Raw genomic sequence first — 13529 nt, 5'->3', positions numbered from 1 at the left:
AGTATGTATGAGGGTATCACAGAGCTCCACAGCAATAACACTCACAGTAATGTGCAATGTGTATGGGAGTATCACAGAGCTCCACAGCAATAACACTCACAGTAATGTGCAGTATGTATGAGGGTATCACAGAGCTCCACAGCAATAACACTCACAGTAATGTGCAGTATGTATGAGGGTATCACAGAGCTCCACAGCAATACAACTCACAGTAATGTGCAGTGTGTATGAGGGTATCACAGAGCTCCACAGCAATAACACTCACAGTAATGTGCAGTATGTATGAGGGTATCACAGAGCTCCACAGCAATACAACTCACAGTAATGTGCAGTGTGTATGAGGGTATCACAGAGCTCCACAGCAATAACACTCACAGTAATGTGCAGTATGTATGAGGGTATCACAGAGCTCCACAGCAATAACACTCACAGTAATGTGCAATGTGTATGGGAGTATCACAGAGCTCCACAGCAATAACACTCACAGTAATGTGCAGTATGTATGAGGGTATCACAGAGCTCCACAGCAATAACACTCACAGTAATGTGCAGTGTATATGAGGGTATCACAGAGCTCCACAGCAATAACACTCACAGTAATGTGCAGTATGTATGAGGGTATCACAGAGCTCCACAGCAATACAACTCACAGTAATGTGCAGTGTGTATGAGGGTATCACAGAGCTCCACAGCAATAACACTCACAGTAATGTGCAGTGTATATGAGGGTATCACAGAGCTCCACAGCAATAACACTCACAGTAATGTGCAGTATGTATGAGGGTATCACAGAGCTCCACAGCAATACAACTCACAGTAATGTGCAGTGTGTATGAGGGTATCACAGAGCTCCACAGCAATAACACTCACAGTAATGTGCAGTGTGTATGAATGTATCACAGAGCTCCACAGCAATACAACTCACAGTAATGTGCAGTATGTATGAGGGTATCACAGAGCTCCACAGCAATAACACTCACAGTAATGTGCAGTATGTATGAGGGTATCACAGAGCTCCACAGCAATACAACTCACAGTAATGTGCAGTGTGTATGATGGGATCACAGAGCTCCACAGCAATAAAACTCACAGTAATGTGCAGTGTGTATGAATGTATCACAGAGCTCCACAGCAATAAAACACACAGTAATGTGCAGTGTGTATGAGGGTATCACAGAGCTCCACAGCAATACAACTCACAGTAATGTGCAGTGTGTATGAGGGCATCACAGAGCTCCACAGCAATAAAATTCACAGTAATGTGCAGTGTGTATGATGGGATCACAGAGCTCCACAGCAATAAAACTTACAGTAATGTGCAGTGTGTATGAGGGCATGACAGAGCTCCACAGCAATAAAACTCACAGTAATGTGCAGTGTGTATGATGGCATTACAGAGCTCCACAGCAATACAACTCACAGTAATGTGCAATGTGTATGAGGGTATCACAGAGCTCCAAAGCAATAAAACTCACAGTAATGTGCAGTGTGTATGATGGGATCACAGAGCTCCACAGCAATAACACTCACAGTAATATGCAGTGTGTATGAGGGTATCACAGAGCTCCTCAAATATGAAACTCACAGTAATGTGCAGTGTGTATGAGGGCATCACAGAGCTCCACAGCAATAAAACTCACAGTAATGTGCAATGTGTATGATGGAATCACAGAGCTCCACAGCAATAAAACTCACAGTAATGTGCAATGTGTATGAGGGTATCACAGAGCTCCACAGCAATAAAACTCACAGTAATGTGCAGTGTGTATGTGTATCACAGAGATCCACAGCAATAAAACTCACATTAATGTGCAGTGTGTATGAGGGTATCACAGAGCTCCACAGCAATACAACTCACAGTAATGTGCAGTGTGTATGATGGAATCACAGAGCTCCACAGTAATAAAACTCACAGTAATGTGCAATGTGTATGAGGGTATCACAGAGCTACACAGCAATAAAACTCAAAGTAATGTGCAATGTGTATGAATGTATCACAGAGCTACACAGCAATAACACTCACAGTAATGTGCAATGTGTATGGGAGTATCACAGAGCTCCACAGTAATAAAACTCACAGTAATGTGCAGTGTGTATGAATGTATCACAGAGCTCCACAGCAATAAAACTCACAGTAATGTGCAGTGTGTATGAATGTATCACAGAGCTACACAGCAATAAAACACAGTAATGTGCAGTGTGTATAAATGTATCACAGAGGTACACGGCAATAAAACTCACAGTAATGTGCAGTGTGTATGAGGGTATCACAGAGCTCCACAGCAATAACACTCACAGCAATGTGCAGTGTGTATGAGGGTATCACAGAGCTCCACAGCAATAAAACTCACAGTAATGTGCAATGTGTATGAATGTATCACAGAGCTCCACAGCAATAAAACACACAGTAATGTGCAGTGTGTATGAGGGTATCACAGAGCTCCACAGCAATACAACTCACAGTAATGTGCAGTGTGTATGAGGGCATCACAGAGCTCCACAGCAATAAAACTCACAGTAATGTGCAGTGTGTATGATGGGATCACAGAGCTCCACAGCAATAAAACTTACAGTAATGTGCAGTGTGTATGAGGGCATGACAGAGCTCCACAGCAATAAAACTCACAGTAATGTGCAGTGTGTATGATGGCATTACAGAGCTCCACAGCAATAAAACTCACAGTAATGTGCAATGTGTATGAGGGTATCACAGAGCTCCACAGCAATAAAACTCACAGTAATGTGCAGTGTGTATGATGGGATCACAGAGCTCCACAGCAATAACACTCACAGTAATATGCAGTGTGTATGAGGGTATCACAGAGCTCCTCAAATATGAAACTCACAGTAATGTGCAGTGTGTATGAGGGCATCACAGAGCTCCACAGCAATAAAACTCACAGTAATGTGCAATGTGTATGATGGAATCACAGAGCTCCACAGCAATAAAACTCACAGTAATGTGCAATGTGTATGAGGGTATCACAGAGCTCCACAGCAATAAAACTCACAGTAATGTGCAGTGTGTATGTGTATCACAGAGCTCCACAGCAATAAAACTCACAGTAATGTGTAGTGTGTATGAGGGTATCACAGAGCTCCACAGCAATACAACTCACAGTAATGTGCAGTGTGTATGATGGAATCACAGAGCTCCACAGTAATAAAACTCACAGTAATGTGCAATGTGTATGAGGGTATCACAGAGCTCCACAGCAATAAAACTCACAGTAATGTGCAGTGTGTATGATGGGATCACAGAGCTCCACAGCAATAACACTCACAGTAATATGCAGTGTGTATGAGGGTATCACAGAGCTCCTCAAATATGAAACTCACAGTAATGTGCTGTGTGTATGAGGGCATCACAGAGCTCCACAGCAATAAAACTCACAGTAATGTGCAATGTGTATGATGGAATCACAGAGCTCCACAGCAATAAAACTCACAGTAATGTGCAATGTGTATGAGGGTATCACAGAGCTCCACAGCAATAAAACTCACAGTAATGTGCAGTGTGTATGTGTATCACAGAGCTCCACAGCAATAAAACTCACAGTAATGTGCAGTGTGTATGAGGGTATTCCAGAGCTCCACAGCAATACAACTCACAGTAATGTGCAGTGTGTATGATGGAATCACAGAGCTCCACAGTAATAAAACTCACAGTAATGTGCAATGTGTATGAGGGTATCACAGAGCTCCACAGCAATAAAACTCACAGTAATGTGCAGTGTGTATGAGGGTATCACAGAGCTCCACAGCAATACAACTCACAGTAATGTGCAGTGTGTATGATGGAATCACAGAGCTCCACAGTAATAAAACTCACAGTAATGTGCAATGTGTATGAGGGTATCACAGAGCTACACAGCAATAAAACTCAAAGTAATGTGCAATGTGTATGAATGTATCACAGAGCTACACAGCAATAACACTCACAGTAATGTGCAATGTGTATGGGAGTATCACAGAGCTCCACAGTAATAAAACTCACAGTAATGTGCAGTGTGTATGAATGTATCACAGAGCTCAACAGCAATAAAACTCACAGTAATGTGCAGTGTGTATGAATGTATCACAGAGCTACACAGCAATAAAACTCACAGTAATGTGCAGTGTGTATGAATGTATCACAGAGGTACACGGCAATAAAACTCACAGTAATGTGCAGTGTGTATGAGGGTATCACAGAGCTCCACAGCAATAACACTCACAGTAATGTGCAGTGTGTATGAGGGTATCACAGAGCTCCACAGCAATAAAACTCACAGTAATGTGCAATGTGTATGAATGTATCACAGAGCTCCACAGCAATAAAACACACAGTAATGTGCAGTGTGTATGAGGGTATCACAGAGCTCCACAGCAATACAACTCACAGTAATGTGCAGTGTGTATGAGGGCATCACAGAGCTCCACAGCAATAAAACTCACAGTAATGTGCAGTGTGTATGATGGGATCACAGAGCTCCACAGCAATAAAACTTACAGTAATGTGCAGTGTGTATGAGGGCATGACAGAGCTCCACAGCAATAAAACTCACAGTAATGTGCAGTGTGTATGATGGAATCACAGAGCTCCACAGTAATAAAACTCACAGTAATGTGCAATGTGTATGAGGGTATCACAGAGCTACACAGCAATAAAACTCAAAGTAATGTGCAATGTGTATGAATGTATCACAGAGCTACACAGCAATAACACTCACAGTAATGTGCAATGTGTATGGGAGTATCACAGAGCTCCACAGTAATAAAACTCACAGTAATGTGCAGTGTGTATGAATGTATCACAGAGCTCCACAGCAATAAAACTCACAGTAATGTGCAGTGTGTATGAATGTATCACAGAGCTACACAGCAATAAAACTCACAGTAATGTGCAGTGTGTATGAATGTATCACAGAGGTACACGGCAATAAAACTCACAGTAATGTGCAGTGTGTATGAGGGTATCACAGAGCTCCACAGCAATAACACTCACAGTAATGTGCAGTGTGTATGAGGGTATCACAGAGCTCCACAGCAATAAAACTCACAGTAATGTGCAATGTGTATGAATGTATCACAGAGCTCCACAGCAATAAAACACACAGTAATGTGCAGTGTGTATGAGGGTATCACAGAGCTCCACAGCAATACAACTCACAGTAATGTGCAGTGTGTATGAGGGCATCACAGAGCTCCACAGCAATAAAACTCACAGTAATGTGCAGTGTGTATGATGGGATCACAGAGCTCCACAGCAATAAAACTTACAGTAATGTGCAGTGTGTATGAGGGCATGACAGAGCTCCACAGCAATAAAACTCACAGTAATGTGCAGTGTGTATGATGGAATCACAGAGCTCCACAGTAATAAAACTCACAGTAATGTGCAATGTGTATGAGGGTATCACAGAGCTCCACAGCAATACAACTCACAGTAATGTGCAGTGTGTATGATGGAATCACAGAGCTCCACAGTAATAAAACTCACAGTAATGTGCAATGTGTATGAGGGTATCACAGAGCTCCACAGCAATACAACTTACAGTAATGTGCAATGTGTATGAGGGTATCACAGAGCTCCACAGCAATAACACTCACAGTAATGTGCAGTGTGTATGAGGGTATCACAGAGCTCCTCAGTAATAAAACTTACAGTAATGTGCAGTGTGTATGAGGGTATCACAGAGCTCCACAGTAATAAAACTCACAGTAATGTGCAGTGTGTATGAGGGTATCACAGAGCTCCACAGTAATAAAACTCACAGTAATGTGCAGTGTGTATGAGGGTATCACAGAGCTCCACAGTAATAAAACTCACAGTAATGTGCAGTGTGTATGAGGGTATCACAGAGCTCCACAGTAATAAAACTCACAGTAATGTGCAGTGTGTATGAGGGTATCACAGAGCTCCACAGTAATAAAACTCACAGTAATGTGCAGTGTGTATGAGGGTATCACAGAGCTCCTCAGTAATAAAACTCACAGTAACATGGAATGTGCAGAGTCACCCAAAATGATTCCTTTATAAAGATAAGTAGCATGGTCAGGGAACAGCCCTTAAAACCCCAGCAGGAAGATTAACAATTAAAGGTGACCTGCCACATACAATGATTTTTAATATCATGTTTATTTAGCCTGGCTTTTTACAAATATGTGTTCGTGAGGTATGAAAATTAATATGTAGAATCTGTAACTGGGCGCCTCCATCTTAGCTCCCTGTCAATCATTGTTATAAGCTCCGCCCATTACACCTGGCAGTCAGTATAGAGAGAGCCACCTCCATCTTAGCTCCCTGTCAATCATTGTTATAAGCTCCGCCCATTAACCTGGCAGTCAGTATAGAGAGAGCCTCCTCCATCTTAGCTCCCTGTCAGTCATTGTTATAAGCTCCACCCTTTACACCTGGCAGTCAGTATAGAGAGAGCCACCTCCATCTTAGCTCCCTGTCAATCATTGTTATAAGCTCCGCCCATTACACCTGGCAGTCAGTATAGAGAGCCACCTCCATCTTAGCTACCTGTAAATCATTGTTATAAGTTCCGCCCATTACACCTGGCAGTCAGTATAGAGAGAGCCACCTCCATCTTAGCTCCCTGTCAATCATTGTTATAAGCTCCGCCCTTTACACCTGGAAGTCAGTATAGAGAGAGCCACCTCCATCTTAGCTCCCTGTCAATCATTGCTATAAGCTCCGCCCTTTACACCTGGCAGTCAGTATAGAGAGAGCAACCTCCAACTTAGCTCCCTGTCAATCATTGTTATAAGCTCCGCCATTTACACCTGGCAGTCAGTATAGAGAGAGCCAACTCCATCTTAGCTCCCTGTCAATCATTGTTATAAGCTCCGCCCTTTACACCTGGCAGTCAGTATAGAGAGAGCCACCTCCAACTTAGCTCCCTGTCAATCATTGTTATAAGCTCCGCCCTTTACACCTGGCAGTCAGTATAGAGAGAGCCACCTCCATCTTAGCTCCCTGTCAATCATTGTTATAAGCTCCGCCCTTTACACCTGGCAGTCAGTACAGTACAGAGAGAGCCACCTCCATCTTAGCTCCCTGTCAATCATTGTTATAAGCTCCACCCTCTACACCTGGCAGTCAGTATAGAGAGCCGCCTCCATCTTAGCTCCCTGTCAATCATTGTTATAAGCTCCGCCCTTTACACCTGGCAGTCAGTATAGAGAGAGCCACCTCCAACTTAGCTCCCTGTCAATCATTGTTATAAGCTCCGCCCTTTACACCTGGCAGTCAGTATAGAGAGAGCCACCTCCATCTTAGCTCCCTGTCAATCATTGTTATAAGCTCTGCCCTTTACACCTGGCAGTCAGTATAGAGCGAGCAACCTCCATCTTAGCTCCCTGTCAATCATTGTTATAAGCTCCGCCCTTTACACCTGGCAGTCAGTATAGAGAGAGCCACCTCCAACTTAGCTCCCTGTCAATCATTGTTATAAGCTCCGCCCTTTACACCTGGCAGTCAGTATAGAGAGAGCCACCTCCATCTTAGCTCCCTGTCAATCATTGTTATAAGCTCCGCCCTTTACACCTGGCAGTCAGTACAGTACAGAGAGAGCCACCTCCATCTTAGCTCCCTGTCAATCATTGTTATAAGCTCCACCCTCTACACCTGGCAGTCAGTATAGAGAGCCGCCTCCATCTTAGCTCCCTGTCAATCATTGTTATAAGCTCCGCCCTTTACACCTGGCAGTCAGTATAGAGAGAGCCACCTCCATCTTAGCTCCCTGTCAATCATTGTTATAAGCTCCGCCCTTTACACCTAGCAGTCAGTATAGAGAGAGCCACCTCCATCTTAGCTCCCTGTCAATCATTGTTATAAGCTCCACCCTCTACACCTGGCAGTCAGTATAGAGAGCCGCCTCCATCTTAGCTCCCTGTCAATCATTGTTATAAGCTCCGCCCTTTACACCTGGCAGTCAGTATAGAGAGAGCCACCTCCATCTTAGCTCCCTGCCAGTCATTGTTATAAGCTCCGCCCTTTACACCTAGCAGTCAGTATAGAGAGAGCCACCTCCATCTTAGCTCCCTGTCAATCATTGTTATAAGCTCCACCCTCTACACCTGGCAGTCAGTATAGAGAGCCGCCTCCATCTTAGCTCCCTGTCAATCATTGTTATAAGCTCCGCCCTTTACACCTGGCAGTCAGTATAGAGAGAGCCACCTCCATCTTAGCTACCTGTCAATCATTGTTATACGCTCCGCCCTTTACACCTGGCAGTCAGTATAGAGAGAGCCACCTCCATCTTAGCTCCCTGTCAGTCATTGTTATAAGCTCCGCCCTTTACACCTGGCAGTCAGTATAGAGAGAGCCATCTCCATCTTAGCTCCCTGTCAGTCATTGTTATAAGCTCCGCCCTTTACACCTGGCAGTCAGTATAGAGAGAGCCACCTCCATCTTAGCTCCCTGTCAATCATTGTTATAAGCTCCGCCCTTTACACCTGGCAGTCAGTATAGAGAGAGCCTCCTCCATCTTAGCTCCCTGTCAATCATTGTTATAAGCTCCGCCCTTTACACCTGGCAGTCAGTATAGAGAGAGCCACCTCCATCTTAGCTCCCTGTCAATCATTGTTATAAGCTCCGCCCTTTACACCTGGCAGTCAGTATAGAGAGAGCCACCTCCATCTTAGTTCCCTGTCAATCATTGTTATAAGCTCCGCCCTTTACACCTGGCAGTCAGTATAGAGAGAGCCACCTCCATCTTAGTTCCCTGTCAATCATTGTTATAAGCTCCGCCCTTTACACCTGGCAGTCAGTATAGAGAGAGTCACCTCCATCTTAGCTCCCTGTCAATCATTGTTATAAGCTCCGCCCTTTACACCTGGCAGTCAGTATAGAGAGAGCCACCTCCATCTTAGCTCCGTCAATCATTGTTATAAGCTCCGCCCTTTACACCTGGCAGTCATTATAGAAAGAGCCGCCTCCATCTTAGCTCCGTGTCAATCATTGTTATAAGCTCCGCCCATTACACCTGGCAGTCAGTATAGAGAGAGAGCCACCTCCATCTTAGCTCCCTGTCAATCATTGTTATAAGTGACAATATTCCATATCAAGTCCATTCCAGGTCTCCCTACATGCCCTTTACTGGTGATTGGTGATAAAATGACACACATATCCGATTTAGGAAGCTCGTAGTGATTTATTTTTTATTTTTATTTTGAAGGTTCACTTTTTGACGCTATATAAACAATGACTTTAAATGACACACAGATATAAAATAAATCTTTTAAATATATAATCGCACCCAATATTTAATGTTTTGTTGTAATTTTTTTTTTAATTTCCAGTACCAATACTTTGTAAAATAGAAATGAAATATACAATACTGAATTCGACAAAAGCAAATTCTCCCATTGTAAGCGGCAGCCATTTTGTGCAATTGTGGATTTCCTGTGCAAGTCCGCTAGAAGTCACTTTAAACCTTTCAACACTCAAGGTTGTGCACGAGCCTCTGACAAAAGCAAGTAAAATAGCGCAAGAGATTTGAAGGATGTGTTCAGAGTCCAGTAAGCAGTATACATGTATATACACATACGCACATAGCCCTTAACAAACCATTATAAAGGGCTCGTGGTACAGGGTTGGAATTAATGCAGCGCATGTATGTAAGGTCACAAGTTGATATGGAATTCGTAAATCTCACGCACTTATAGAAATTAAATATCTAGGGAGCTTTTTAGATAGAAAAAATTCTTCTCTCTTCCTTTTGGTATTTTTTAACGCTTTACAGTGTAAATACCCTGCCTCCATCTACTACCAGGCGCATGGAAAGCCATCTGAACCTTGATTGGACATTAGGATGGAACGTTTCTTATATTTGGAATCAAATCCCTCTGTTCTATCCTAATGTCCCTCTTTTCTAGGAGCTCAGTGTTGTTGGTGTGTCTGAGTGTATAACAGAGCTCCACAACAATAATACTCCCAGTAATGTGTCTGAGTGTATAACAGAGCTCCACAACAATAATACTCCCAGTAATGTGTCTGAGTGTATAACAGAGCTCCACAGCACTAATACTCCCAGTAATGTGTCTGAGTGTATAACAGAGCTCCACAACAATAATACTCCCAGTAATGTGTCTGAGTGTATAACAGAGCTCCACAGCGATAATACTCCCACTAACGTGTCTGGCTGTATAACAGAGCTCCACAGCAATAATACTCCCAGTAATGTGTCTGAGTGTATAACAGAACTACACAGCAATAATACTCCCAGTAACGTGTCTGAGTGTATAACAGAGCTCCACAGCAATAATACTCCCAGTAATGTGTCTGAGTGTATAACAGAGCTCCACAACAATAATACTCCCAGTAATGTGTCTGAGTGTATAACAGAGCTCCACAGCAATAATACTCCCAGTAATGTGTCTGAGTGTATAACAGAGCTCCCCAGCAATAATACTCCCAGTAATGTGTCTTTAAACTACAATAAATTTGTTTAGAAATCAGTCTGTGTAGATAAGACACATTGTTCTTCTTCTTAGTTGTATACATTTTTATTAGTAAGTCACCTAAAATTTCTTAGAACAGTCGCCCCTGGCCACACCCCTAAAGTGAAAGGGTCCCTCATTGTCCATTAGAAACGTTGGGACGTATGACGTTGTTTGCCTCTAGAATATTTGTAGCATGGAATGCTAATCTCTGGGCGCAATCATTTGCTTTATGTCTGTTTAAGTGTTAAAAGTGAATTAAATGACAGGTATAGGTTGACCTAGATGTGCATCACACGCTCAGTGTTTTTAATAAAACATCTTTTTTGTAAGGTTTTAATGTGCCTTTAATTAAATGCCAGTATTGTTTTTGAAGCGACGCGTGGAGCTTGTTTATATAGTATATATTTGATTCACACACTGCACCTCTGTCCTCACAATAATTAGGAATATCGATTTAAAAAGTGCTAGAATTTTTCTTAATGTATAATAATACATACAATTTTTGAAGAACTCTTTTAGGTTCTTAAAAAAAAAAAAAAAACATACGTGTCATAAAGCACAATGGGAACCGCACGCGGCTTGACTTTTCAGACGTAATTCTTGAATTTTATCATTTTAAAGCAGAGAAAATTACAGACATCTGGAAAACCGCTAATCCATGCAGCCATTTTTACCTCATTCAGAACTTGTGATAATAAAATGCCAAATTGTTCCATCTGTCCAGCTAAACCAGAGACCTCAATTGCGCAGTGTTACAACACACTTCACATGCACAAAGGTTGAAATTAAGATAGAAATTGTATTCACTCATGGCTCATTTTCATTATTGCCATTAACTACCTACTGTAAGCTGGTATAATGAACAGTTGATAAATATCTACAGCCAGAAAATAGCAGCTGGTTTCCAACCGATGATCTGTCCCCGATGATACCGTCTGCACCTTAACACCATAGCAAACTCAACTGGATCACGTCTACTAAAGTGGGATTTTGTGCTAGGCTGGGTACACGTCTGCGGGATTTTGTACTAGGCTGGGTACACGTCTGCGGGATTTTGTACTAGGCTGGGTACACGTCTGCGGGATTTTGTACTAGGCTGGGTACACGTCTGCGGGATTTTGTACTAGGCTGGGTACACGTCTGCGGGATTTTGTACTAGGCTGGGTACACGTCTGCGGGATTTTGTACTAGGCTGGGTACACGTCTGCGGGATTTTGTACTAGGCTGGGTACACGTCTGTGGGATTTTGTACTAGGCTGGGTACACGTCTGTGGGATTTTGTACTAGGCTGGGTACACGTCTGTGGGATTTTGTACTAGGCTGGGTACATGTATGTGGGATTTTGTACTACGCTGGGTACATGTATGAGGGATTTTGTACTATGCTAGGTACATGTATGTGGGATATCTTTACAGCGCCGTATGTTATTTTGTACTAGGCTGGGTACATGTATGAGGGATTTTGTACTAGGCTGGGTACACGTCTGTGGGATTTTGTACTAGGCTGGGTACACGTCTGTGGGATTTTGTACTAGGCTGGGTACACGTCTGTGGGATTTTGTACTAGGCTGGGTACATGTATGTGGGATTTTGTACTACGCTGGGTACATGTATGAGGGATTTTGTACTATGCTAGGTACATGTATGTGGGATATCTTTACAGCGCCGTATGTTATTTTGTACTAGGCTGGGTACATGGCTGTGGGATATTGTACAGCGCCCTATCTGTTATTTTGTGCTATTCTGGGTACATGTCTGTGTGATGGCCCTCTTTTTATGTAAATTTTACGTTTGAATGGCATGCACATTACTTACATCTCACCCTCTGTAGTCTCTGGCAATTTGCTTTCTGATGGCTGATGCTCTTTGACACGTGCATTAAGGTTTAAATGTAATGCCATATATAAAGATTTTTCCTACATGATGTATTAAGGATTTGTGGTGGTTGTCTTGACCCTAGTGGAGTCAGTAGGCTATATATTAGGCTGACTATATATTAGGCTGTATACCATACATTAAGCTGTAGTTGTTCTGGTGACTATAGTGTCCCTTTAAGTTAGAATTTAGAATAGTTAGTAAGTGCAGTATAGAAAATTTAGGTTAGTTTAGTTTGGTAGACTTTCTGACTATCTTTAGCATTTACAGCACATGGTAGTGCACCCAAATTATTTGTCTAATAAGTGAGATTGAGTAGTGTCTGTTCAATATATTGTCCCACGGGAAAGAATATATTAAATTTGTGCTATTCCAAACTCTAGATCAGAATACTGATACGGCCCTGCGCAAATCGTATGAGGTGGTTGCCCCCTACCTCTGTACGCATCTTGTGTGGATTTACAGAGCCTCTCACTGCTCGGCAATCAAGGGTCTTCGAATAACAGATCCCATACATTGATTACTGTATCGTCACACTTCCCTACACATGGAAGGATCAATAAATGGAAACATGATTTGTCTAAATTATGCAATTATTTTACATTAGTGATCTCTGAGCAGCAATCTATACTTTTATTCAATGTGTTATCCTGCCTTTATGTGCTAGGTATGCATCTTATGTTTAAAATATTACACTTCTTATACTACGAAAACCTTTAGTAAATATAACATTTCTTAATTTAAAAAACAGTAATCTACCGTTTTAAATAATTATTTAGATTATGCCGTCATTAGTTCCATTGGGAAACCGCTTTCACAAACTTGTCACAATATCTTGTGCAGACACTACTTAAAAAAGGTGCACTCTAAGCAAAATAGCCATTAGATTATCACAGTTCATTTGAGCAGTTACACGGCACAAAGACTGCGGGTTTTCAAGTGGTTTCATAAAAATTGAAACTGTTCAGGAACTTAAAGCCCAACCGCACCTCTATATAAACTTGCTGATTATACAGTGTTAAATAAAAAATAAATTTTTAAAATCCCTGTTTAGCAGATATACCCCAAACAAAAATGTTTTTCTCCATTGGGGTATATCTAAAAAACAACTTGTAAAAGCTGCAAATCTCCTGCTGGGTACAGCCTTTACAAGCCCTCCTCTTCTAACCCCGCCTACACTTTCTGTTGCTGTCCAATCACAGACTCCCCAATGCAGCT

This window comes from Pelobates fuscus, chromosome 4 (assembly GCF_036172605.1).
Source record: "Pelobates fuscus isolate aPelFus1 chromosome 4, aPelFus1.pri, whole genome shotgun sequence".
In the NCBI taxonomy this organism is placed as follows: domain Eukaryota; kingdom Metazoa; phylum Chordata; class Amphibia; order Anura; family Pelobatidae; genus Pelobates; species Pelobates fuscus.
Note: the sequence above shows the minus strand (reverse complement) of the source record.